General features: G+C 43.9%; 1 pseudogene; it reads left to right on the top strand.

Annotated features, from left to right (window-relative positions):
- The first annotated feature begins 5,028 nt into the window (after positions 1 to 5,028).
- Positions 5,029 to 5,781, top strand: LOC102731757 (transcription initiation factor TFIID subunit 9-like; annotated as a pseudogene).
- Positions 5,782 to 10,189: the final 4,408 nt, after the last annotated feature.

Below are 10,189 nucleotides of genomic sequence, written 5' to 3'. Positions count from 1 at the left end.
AAAAAATAAAACACCTCTCTGTCTGAAGTACCTATTACGGTTTGGGGTTTCCTTCCTGGATCCTGACTGACAGAAGATCTTATAATTATCTTCACTTTGCATGTGAGGAAACGAAGGCACAGAGGTTGAGAATCCTGTCCAAGGCCATGCAGCTCAGGCCCGGCGGCGCTGGGATATCTGGGATGGCTTGCTCTGGTCTGCGGGTCTAACCGATGCACAGAACTGCCCCCAATGTTCTCAACACCGGGGGCAACCGGAAAGTGAGACAGGCAGACAAGAGCCAGGGAGAGAGGTTTTTTGTTCAATGAACCAGTACGAGGGCTGGTTCTGTGTTCTGAAGACAGGGAGTCAAAGCAAATCTGTCTCTACCCCGGAGGAACCTAAGAGGTTAGGGAGTGAAACAGAGGCAGGAATCAATAAGCTGCAAAATACCATGAGAAAGGCCAAGCAGTAGCAGGCCAGGGTCTGGGGGACACACAGAGGAGTGTGGTACACACAACAGTGGCCCTTGAGAGATGTCCACGCCCTCATTCCCAAACACGACTCTGAAGATGTGATGAAGTCGTGAGTGGGGAGAGTATCCTGGACTGTTGCGGTGGACCCCATGTAATCAGAAGGATCCGTCTAAGTGAATGAGGGAAGCAGAAGAATCAGAGACAGAGAGGGGCTGAAAGACGCTGTGCAGCTAGTTTTGAACATGGAGGAAGGAGCCACTAGCAAGGACTACAAGGACTACTCTACAAACTGCAGGAGGCAAGGGAACAGACTCTCCCCTGGAGCCCGAAGACACGCAGCCCCGCTGCCCCACGGTAGACTTCGGACCTCCATGTTTGTAAGATAATGAATTTTTACATTTTAAGCCACCGAGTCTGTGGTAATTAGTTAGAGCAGCCCTAGGGAAGTACTTGGAGGAGGCAATCAGATGGAGGAAAGGAGGGAAGGCATCATGGAGAAATCCAATCAAGTCAGGAAAGAAGAAGCGAGTCTAACTGGCAGCCAGGTAAGAGGCACCCACACAGAGACGAGAAGAGACTGGGTCACTCCGGAATGGCGCAGCCTGCTGCAACTTGGACGGGGGAGGAGGAAAGGGCCCAAAGGGGACTGGAGAAGTCAACGGGGACCAGAGAAGGAAGGGTCTTTCTGAGGAGCCGGGGCTCCGGCCTGAGGCTTTGTAAGGAGTGGCGTGATGCAGGTGCCTATTCTTTCTGGACAACCCCTGAGTGCCAGGTGAAGAACGGGTCTGAAGGAAAGACATCAGAGGCAGGGGCATCATGTCCACCACTGAGAAGGAGATGACGGATGTCTGGACCAGGGTAATGGCCATGGGGCTGGAGAGACAGACGACTAGACACAGGTTTAGGACACTGGCCAGGGCTTGGTCTCTGATTGGATAGAAGGGGCAGCAAAGGGACCAGTACTTAGACCAGGACAAGCACAAGAGTAGGATCCAACAGGCCAGGTGAGTCCTGGGCACATGGACACCTGTGGATCACAGTCTTTCCCTGACCTCCACAACGCCTGCCTGGTCCACATACATGGTGTCTGCTTCAGGTGCCCTGCCCAGCATCCCAGGGCACTGTACTGGCTTCTGCACTCAAGGCCCAGTCCTCTGGACTCCGTCCCTTTGCATTTTCATATTCACTGTCCCTTACAATGGGCAGTCAGACAGACAATTTGGCTTATAACCTCTCTCACTTATTTTTACGACTTTGGGCAATTTAATTAATTCCCCTGAACCTCACTTTCTTCACGTGCAAAACCAGGGTAACGGATCCTACCTCACTGGGTCCTGGTGAAGACCAAATGCAAATATCTGTAACATGATGGGCCCCAAATGAATGTGAGTTATTCCCTTCTCCAACCCCACATGGCCTCCTGCACTTGTCCCTCTCCCCAGCCCACAGCCCTTTCCATTAAAGGTCATTCCACCATTTCTCCAGCCTCCTGCGATCTCCTCTCTGGGCATCTGGGGCTCATGTAGCACATGCGATGAAAATCAATTTCAGCTTTCTGCATGAGGGAGCCGCTAATCTCCCACCGGGATGGGCAACGCACACTCAACGAGCACCAGGGGGAAAGCATGGCAGCAGTCTTCACAGAACACGTCTGAGAAGAGCTGGAGGAGAGGGAAAGTGGGGGGAGGGAGGGAGCAGAGGAAGAGGCAATTCAGGGCAAGCTGAGTCCAGGCAGCTCTGTCAGTTGCTATGCTACCAGCCACAGTGAGAGAGCAAAGGAAGGGGGCTGGGGCTTTAGAGATATTGTGATTTTGCACATTTCTCTCCTCAGCATATCCCCGTGTGCAGGGTGCAGGGTGCAGGGTGGGAGCGGGGAGATGAGGGATTCGGCTCTAAGCGGCTCAAACGGCCGAAGTGACTATGAGGATCAACTGCTCTCAAGTGTCAGGAAAAGGTGTCCAGATGGATTAAGAGGCTTACCCACAACATCCTGCTCAGTTTGGGGGAGAGTTTAAGAGGCGAATGCCCCCTTTATATAAAGGATCCGAAAACGTGGCCTCTTTCAGCACCCCCACCCCTACCCCCAGCCCCACTAGGGCTGCCCCTGCATTCTGCCACATCCAGCATGATGACCAAGCTAGCATTAGCAGGCCTACATAGCAGCCCTCTGGGAAACAGACCACGGCAAGGTCTCATAGGCCATGGGCCACTGAGGCCTCATTGAGCAGAGGCCAGAATTCTGACTCAAGCAAGTGGATACTGGGCTCTGAGAATAGGATGAGTGGCTTCATGCTGGCACCCACCATAGGCCACTGCACCTCGGTACTTCTGTGGCAGGGAAAGAATATGAAAGAAGAGGGCATCCCATTTCAAGCACTATTCTAGTTGTTACTAACACCTTCATCATGTGCTTCTTAAGCACAGACAGAGGTTAACCCAAAGAAAATCAGAGCAACCTCTGAGGCGATCCAAAAGTGACATAGCTTTTAGACAGAACGCCTTCCTGGGACAAAATTCTAAAAGAAGCTTGAATTTTTACATGCATAAAAGATTTCAAGGGAATACCACCTTTACACAAATTCTTTCACAGAATACAGAAGAAATACTTCCAAACTCATTTGACAAGCCGAGGATAACTGTCACGCCAAGACCTTACAAGGAAATCACAAGAAAAGAAACTTCCAGGCCAATCTTTCTCATAAACAGAGAGATAAAAAGCCTACACATTATATTAGCAAACCAAATCCAGGGATACATAAAATGAGTAACAGATCGTGACCACACTGGGTTTATTCCAGGAATACAAGATCAGTTTAATATTAGAAAATTAATCAGTATAACTCATATTAACAGACTGAAAGATAAAAATCACGCAACAATCCCAAGAGACGCCAAGGAAGCATTTGACGGAAGTCGGTATCTATCCACGTTAAAAGTTTTAACAAACTAAGAATAGAAGGGCAAGTTCTTTAATCCGATAACAAGCATCCAAAACATGGTCTCACATCACAATCAATGGTAAAATACTGAATGTTTTCCCCCTAATCTCCCCAGTTTTCCTGGATGCTCGAGCCACGGCCATGGAGCACGAAAAAGACATAAAAGACACTAGGATTGGAAAGGAAGTAATAATGCTCTTGTTATTCATAGACTAGATGGGAAAAAATCCCAAAGAATCTCAAATTATGATGAAAATCAAAAGCAAGTTTAACATACTTTCATGTATTAAAGCTAATGTACTTTGCCATGCTGGTAGATTTCAATCAACAAAAAGAAAAGAGCTTTAAATCATCCATTTGCACAATATGCATAAGCCTTTCTAACTCTGCTTCTACTTCTACCCTCTTCAGATCTATTCTCTACCCTGCGGTCCTTCTTAACCTGATCTTCCTAAAGTAACAACTACATTCCATTACATGGCCTCAAACACCATGAGGGATAGGGCCCCCACCGGCCTCTTCAGCCTCATCTCCTTCCACAGGCCCTCTTGCTGAGCAGGCTCCAGACACACAGGTCTGTTTTCAAATATTCCTAATGTGCTGTGATCCTTTCTACCTCAGGGCCTTTGCCCACACTGTTTCCCTTTCTCCTTGCTCCACCTAGTTCACTCTCCACAGCTCAGCTCAAACCTTACTTCCTGACCTCCCTGAAAGCGCTCAGACATGCTTCTTCAGTTGCGTTTTGCATGACCATTCACTCTGGTCTTCTCCACTGGAATGTAAACATCACGAGGGCAGAGACCACTTTGATATTTTTCACTATCTTATTCACAGCACCTGCCTTGATCCTTGGCACACAATAAATGCCTCATAAGTATCTGTTGAATGAATGAGTCAACACAAAAGTCAGAAGAATCCTCTTCTTTCAGGCAATCTGATTTTTTTTCTTTTTCCATTAAAGCTTGGAGTGAAGAATATTTTGAGAGTAGAGAGGAGTTGCAAGAACTGGTAGCCTAATATTATCAGAAAACCCAGTAGTATAAGAAGTCTTGAACAGAGCACACTAACTCAGAAGAGGGGCTGCTCATCCTTGCCCTGAAAGGCCCCACTGTTTTGAGCTGAGAACTCAGCTTGCCACTTTAAACATCAGTGTTAATTTTTAAATTAAACTATTTTGAGATAATTATAGATTTACACCAATTCTAAGAAATAATAGATGTTATGTATCTTTTACTCAACTTCCCCAATGGTAACTTTGTGCACAAGGGGCACACCTGGGTGGCTCAGTCACTTAAGCATCTGACTCGGTTTAGGCTCAGGTTGTGATCTCAGGGTCATGAGATCGAGTCCCAAGTCAGGCTCCACACTCAGTGCAGAGTCTGCTTAAGATTCTTTCTCCCTCCCCTTCAGCCCCTCCACATCACTCACTTGCACACTCTCTCTCTCCCCTCTCCCTAAAATAAATAAATCTTTAAAAAAAAAAAAAATCATTCAAGGGTGAGGACCATGTTGCTTCCAAATATCCTACTCCCAGGTACACCAGGGGTTGGAAAAACCATGCTAGGCAAAGAACTTGCATCAAGATCAGGACTGAAATACATTAATGTGGGTGATTTAGCTTGAGAAATCTGACCATGGAGTCCAGCAAGATGGCTTCTCCCAAGAGCATGCCAAAAGATGCACAGATGATAGTACAAATCCTGAAAGACAGGAGGATTAGAGTATGAGTCAAGAGTTATAAATCAGATGTTGTCATTTGCCTTCTGATATGTGACCACAAGTCTAGATGATGCAAAAATTTATTCAAGTCATGCTAAGAAAGTTGATGCAGATGATATGTGATTGGCAATCCAGTGTCGTGCTCATCAGTCTTTTACCTCTCCTCCCCCGAGATTTTTTATTAGATATTGCAAGGCAAAGAGATCAAACTCCTTTGCCATTAACTGAACCATATTCAGGCCCTAGGTTAACACCTGATATATATTGCTTGACTGCTCCAAATCTGTACAAAAAACGGCATCTACTTCTGTGGGGAGAATAACAGCTCTGTGGTTAAGTGTTGGCTCAGTTACTAACAGACCAAGAACTCCCACACTTGGCACACCAACCCCACAAACCTTATCTGTGTCAACTGAAGTAGACTCCAATGTCCCTCACAGGGCAAAGGTTTATAGTACGGATGCCCATGTCCCCAGTCCCCAACCATAAAAGCATCAATTCCTGCAAGATCGCAGTTCAGAATGTTTTGATTAATCCATCATTAATTGGGGCCAAAAACATGCTTATTACCACTAACACGGTGGTCATCATCAAATACTGCCAATGAATCATGAAATGCAATGAGAAGAAGAAGAAAGGAAGAAGAAAAAGATGATGACAATTTGTAATCTAGCCCAGATGCTTGTAATATGTACACTTGGTCTTGAATCCACTGTACTGAAATTACATATGCATGCTGGATGCTTCCAAGCTGTGCTGTAGAAAACTTAAATGATATTTAATGAGTAAATATAGTTATCCTTTCCAATTGAGATGTTGTATTTTAATAGGATTAGCAATGGTTTTTCATCAGCCTTTAAGTATAAAAAATAAAGTTGTCATTCATCAAAAAAAAAAAAATCTATCACGCAATATCACAACCAGAATGTTGACACTGATAAAGTCAAGATATGGCACGTTTCCACCACCAAAGAGAGCCCTCATGGTGCTCTTTTATAACTGTACTCACCTCCATCCTCGCTCCCCCCCCCACCCTATTCTCAACCCCTGGGAACCACGAAGCCATTCTCCATTTCTAAAACTCTGACATTTAAAAAATGACAATGATCTGTGGGGAATGGCTTCTTTCACTCAGCATAATTCCCTGAAGATAACCAGGTTGCTGCACATAGCCACAATTCATTCTTTTTTTTTTTTTTTGCTGAGTAGGATTCCATGGTACAACATACCACAATTTAACCATTCACCTGGTAAAAAAATATCTGGGCTGTTTCAGTTTTTAGCTACTACAAAATAAAGCTTCTATGAACAATCATGATTATACAGATTTTGTGTGCCTGTAAGTTTTCCTTCCTCTGAATAAATGGCCAGGAGTGTAACTGCTATGTCCTGTGGAATCTGGAGCTGCCAAACTGCTTTCCAGAGGGCTATACTATCTTATACTCCCACTGTCAATGACCGAGTGATCCGAGTTCCCTACATCCTCACTAAGAATTGGTGCTACCATTTTGTTTTACCCATTCTGGTATGTAGTGATACATCATTGTGGTTTTAAATCTGCACTTCCCTAATGACTACTGATATTAAACATCTTTTCTTGTGTTTATCTGCCATCTGTATATCCTCTTCAGTGAAATGTCTGCTCAGAAGTTTTACCTGTTTTCTAATTGAATTGTTGGTTTTTGTTCAGTTGGTTGGCTTTGTTGTTGTTGTTCTGCTGTTGAGTGTTGAGTTTTAAGATCTCTTTATATAGTCTACATACTAGTCCTTTGTCACATATGTGCTTTGCGAATATTTGCTCCCACTCTGTAGCCTGTCTTTTCATTCTCTTCATAAGAGCTTTCACGGGGCAAAAGTTTTAATTTTGACAAGGTTCAATTTATCCATTTTCCCAGTTATAAGTCATGCCTTCAGTGTCAAGCCTGTGTGCATTTTTTACTTTTTACTATACTCAAATTCATCAGTACTCACAAATCAGTTCAGGTTCCTTACAAAATTGTGTTCAATCAAACATTCAGTTGGCAAACATATAACAATATTTGGTTCTATTTCCTGCCATAGAGCATTTTTCAGTAACACAGAAATGCTGAAAAAATATATCTGTTTTGTTTTGCAAGTTTTAGTGGCACTCCATTTATTTTTCAGAGGCATAATACTTTTAAAATTATGTTCTTCAATCAGGATGATGGATAGTTGCTTAAAAATGGGAAATAGGAAGCATATGCTCAAAACCATTAAAAGGATGTAAGACAGTAAAATGCAGAACCTATAACCTGAGAGGCATGTCTCCAACACGGCACTGTCCTTCAGAATCCCTTCATTGGACTTGACAGGGAAGAAGATGGCAGTGTTACCCAAAATTCAATCAGTGCTTCATTATTAAGCAGCTGTCAATCTGGGAAGTGTAAGATATACCTAGATACTTAATATGCAACTTTTGTTATTGTAGAGCTGTAAAGAGCTAAAACTGAGTATCTCTTGTGCCAGAAAATCCTGAACCATATCTGCAAATGACCATCACCTTCTGGTGATGTTTGAAGACCCCAACTGTGGTGGGCAGTCAGTCTCTAAAATAGCCCCCAATGCTTCACTCTTCTGGTATCTATGTTCCTGTGTAACCCTAACCCCTTAAAAGTGGGCTAGAACTCCACTTCTAACAAAAGGAAGATAGCAAAAGTAACATGATGTTGTTACTTCTGAGACAGGTTACAAAGACTACCACCTTCCTTGCCCTGTCCCTCTCTCTCCCTGTGCCTCTCCCTACTCCCCCTCCCTCTCTCTCCTTCCCTTCCCCCCTCCCCTCCTTCCTCCGCACTCCCTCCTTCCCCTCTCCCTCCCACTCCCTCCTGCCTCTTCTCTCTTCTCTTCCTTTCTCCCTCCCTCCCCCTCCTCTGTCTACCCTGTTGTGAGTTGTCTTAGGAGAGCCACACATTCCCAAAGAAATGATATCTTCAGCCAATAGCTAATGAGGCTCGGAGGCCAATAGCCATGGGAGTCCTCTTTTAAGAGGATCTTCTGAAGGCTGCAACAGCCATGTGAGTGTGTGAACTTGGGAGCAGATCTTCCCACGGACTAGACTCTAGATGACTGCAGGTTGTGAAAGCGCCCAAGCCAGAATCACCCCATGACTCTGCACCACGATCTCTAACCCATGCCTTCGAAACAATAAATCCTTGCTGGTTTAAGCCACCAGATTTTGGGATAATATGTGACTAATACAGCACACATATTCCATAAATAATTTAAAATGTGGAGGAATTTTACCAGACGTTTTTGTGACTAAAAAGGGAAAAGTCTTGGCTACAAGTTAATATAAAGTGGCACAAACAAATGTGCACACACGATGCTTAAAGCTTCCTTCAAGATCAGTTTCAGAATCACCTTTGAAATTACAGCACACAAACCAGGCAGAAGACTGGGGAGGACTTGGCTGAATCTATTTGAGATAAAAAAAAAATAAAAGGAGGCAGCCTACTTTTACTGAAGAATGCCCTCAAAGGAGACATTTTAATGCACTTAAAGATGTGTTTGAACACTTGGTAAGCCCAGTGCTTTTTATTTTGCAGCGGTAAGCAAACAAGGGAATTAACATCTGGCCATTTTGTATACTTATTACAGATATTATAGGACAGTGATACATATGAAGGCATTAATTTGCAATTACTTCCAAAAGGATACCTGGTGAAGAGACTGTCGAGAAGCTATGGATGGATGTTTGCATAGGTGAGACTCAGTGTAACACAGGTACAACCACTGGACAGAGGGGTCTCCACCACGGAAACGTGAATTCAAATGTTCTAGTACATACGCATCATTTACTAAGAAACGCTAGCCTTAAAATCCGCCTCTTTCTTTCTTAATGTGGTGGTATAAAATGAAGGAAAAGGTTTAAAACTCACCTTGGTAGTCATATACACAATAAAAAGAGAAGTGAATTTGAAAGCTTGCCCTGCTACAAAGATATACCTCGGCCTATTCAGTAGGGCACATTGATGGTCTCAGCGGAATTGCTATCATTTTTCATTGAAGAAAAACATATAAGTAATAACAGCTTAAGAAAAAAAGCCTTGCCTAAAACCTCTTCTAGATCTTAATCAGGAAAGCAATCTGATTAAAGTCACATACCCCAAAGGACAAACGGGTTTAATGAAGCAATCCTCCCAAGGTATTAACATTTTTTTAAAAAAGAATTGATCTCGAAGGGCATCATTCCTATGGAGCTCTTCACAGCTTGGAGGCCTTCAATGTCCTCTTAAAATGGGACCATGAATTTCCTCTCCTACCTTTGATTCCCCTCAGGGAAAGGAAATGTACTACATGTTCCTGACTGGAAACCTCAGTGAGGTTTCCCAATAGTTAAGATGTACTCAAGGCTGACCCCAAACCATAGATGTTCTGCCCAGAAGGTTGATGTGGGAGCATTTTGGTGTCTCACAGTCAATTCAAAAGCTCAAGTTACCACTTCCTTGGCAGACAAGCAGCATGAAATGAACCCGTCTGAGAAATGGGAAGTCTCTTCAGGGCTGGAAGTTACAGGGAGCCCTCTGGGAGGGCTGGGCTGAACCCACACCTAAATGTCAAACAGCCTGGATCCTGTCATGCCCATTTCCTACACAGCACCAAGTACCATTTGACTAAAGGTCCTTTGGATTAGGCTACGCTATTCTTTAAAAAAAGATCTTTAGTGGTTGTACCCATGGCTTGCACACAGCCGTGTATTAGAACCATGTGGAGAAGTTCTAAAGCATCTGATGTCCAGCTCACAACCTTTACCCATCAGATCAGAATTTTGGGGGTAAGACTTAGGTATTGGCACTTTTTTTAATACTTCAGGTTTTTCCAATGTGTAGCCAAGTTTGAGAACCACTGGGCTACATCTTTCATTTTATTCACCAAAATACCTTCCTGAATAATCATAAAATGCAGAGCATCTGGGTGATTCCTCAACCACCCTGCCCTTTAGTTAGTAATCTTGCATGTGTTTCTAGTCTCCAATCCTGGGGACAAGGCATTGGAGGTAACACTGAATGAATGAATGAATGAATGAATGAATGAATGAATGAATGAATGAATGAG

Source organism: Leptonychotes weddellii, chromosome 10, assembly GCF_054177405.1.
Source record: "Leptonychotes weddellii isolate Sample4059 chromosome 10, ASM5417740v2, whole genome shotgun sequence".
Taxonomy (NCBI): Eukaryota; Metazoa; Chordata; class Mammalia; order Carnivora; family Phocidae; genus Leptonychotes; species Leptonychotes weddellii.
The sequence above is the reverse complement of the archived record's forward strand: the minus strand, read 5'-3'. Positions and strand labels throughout refer to the sequence as shown.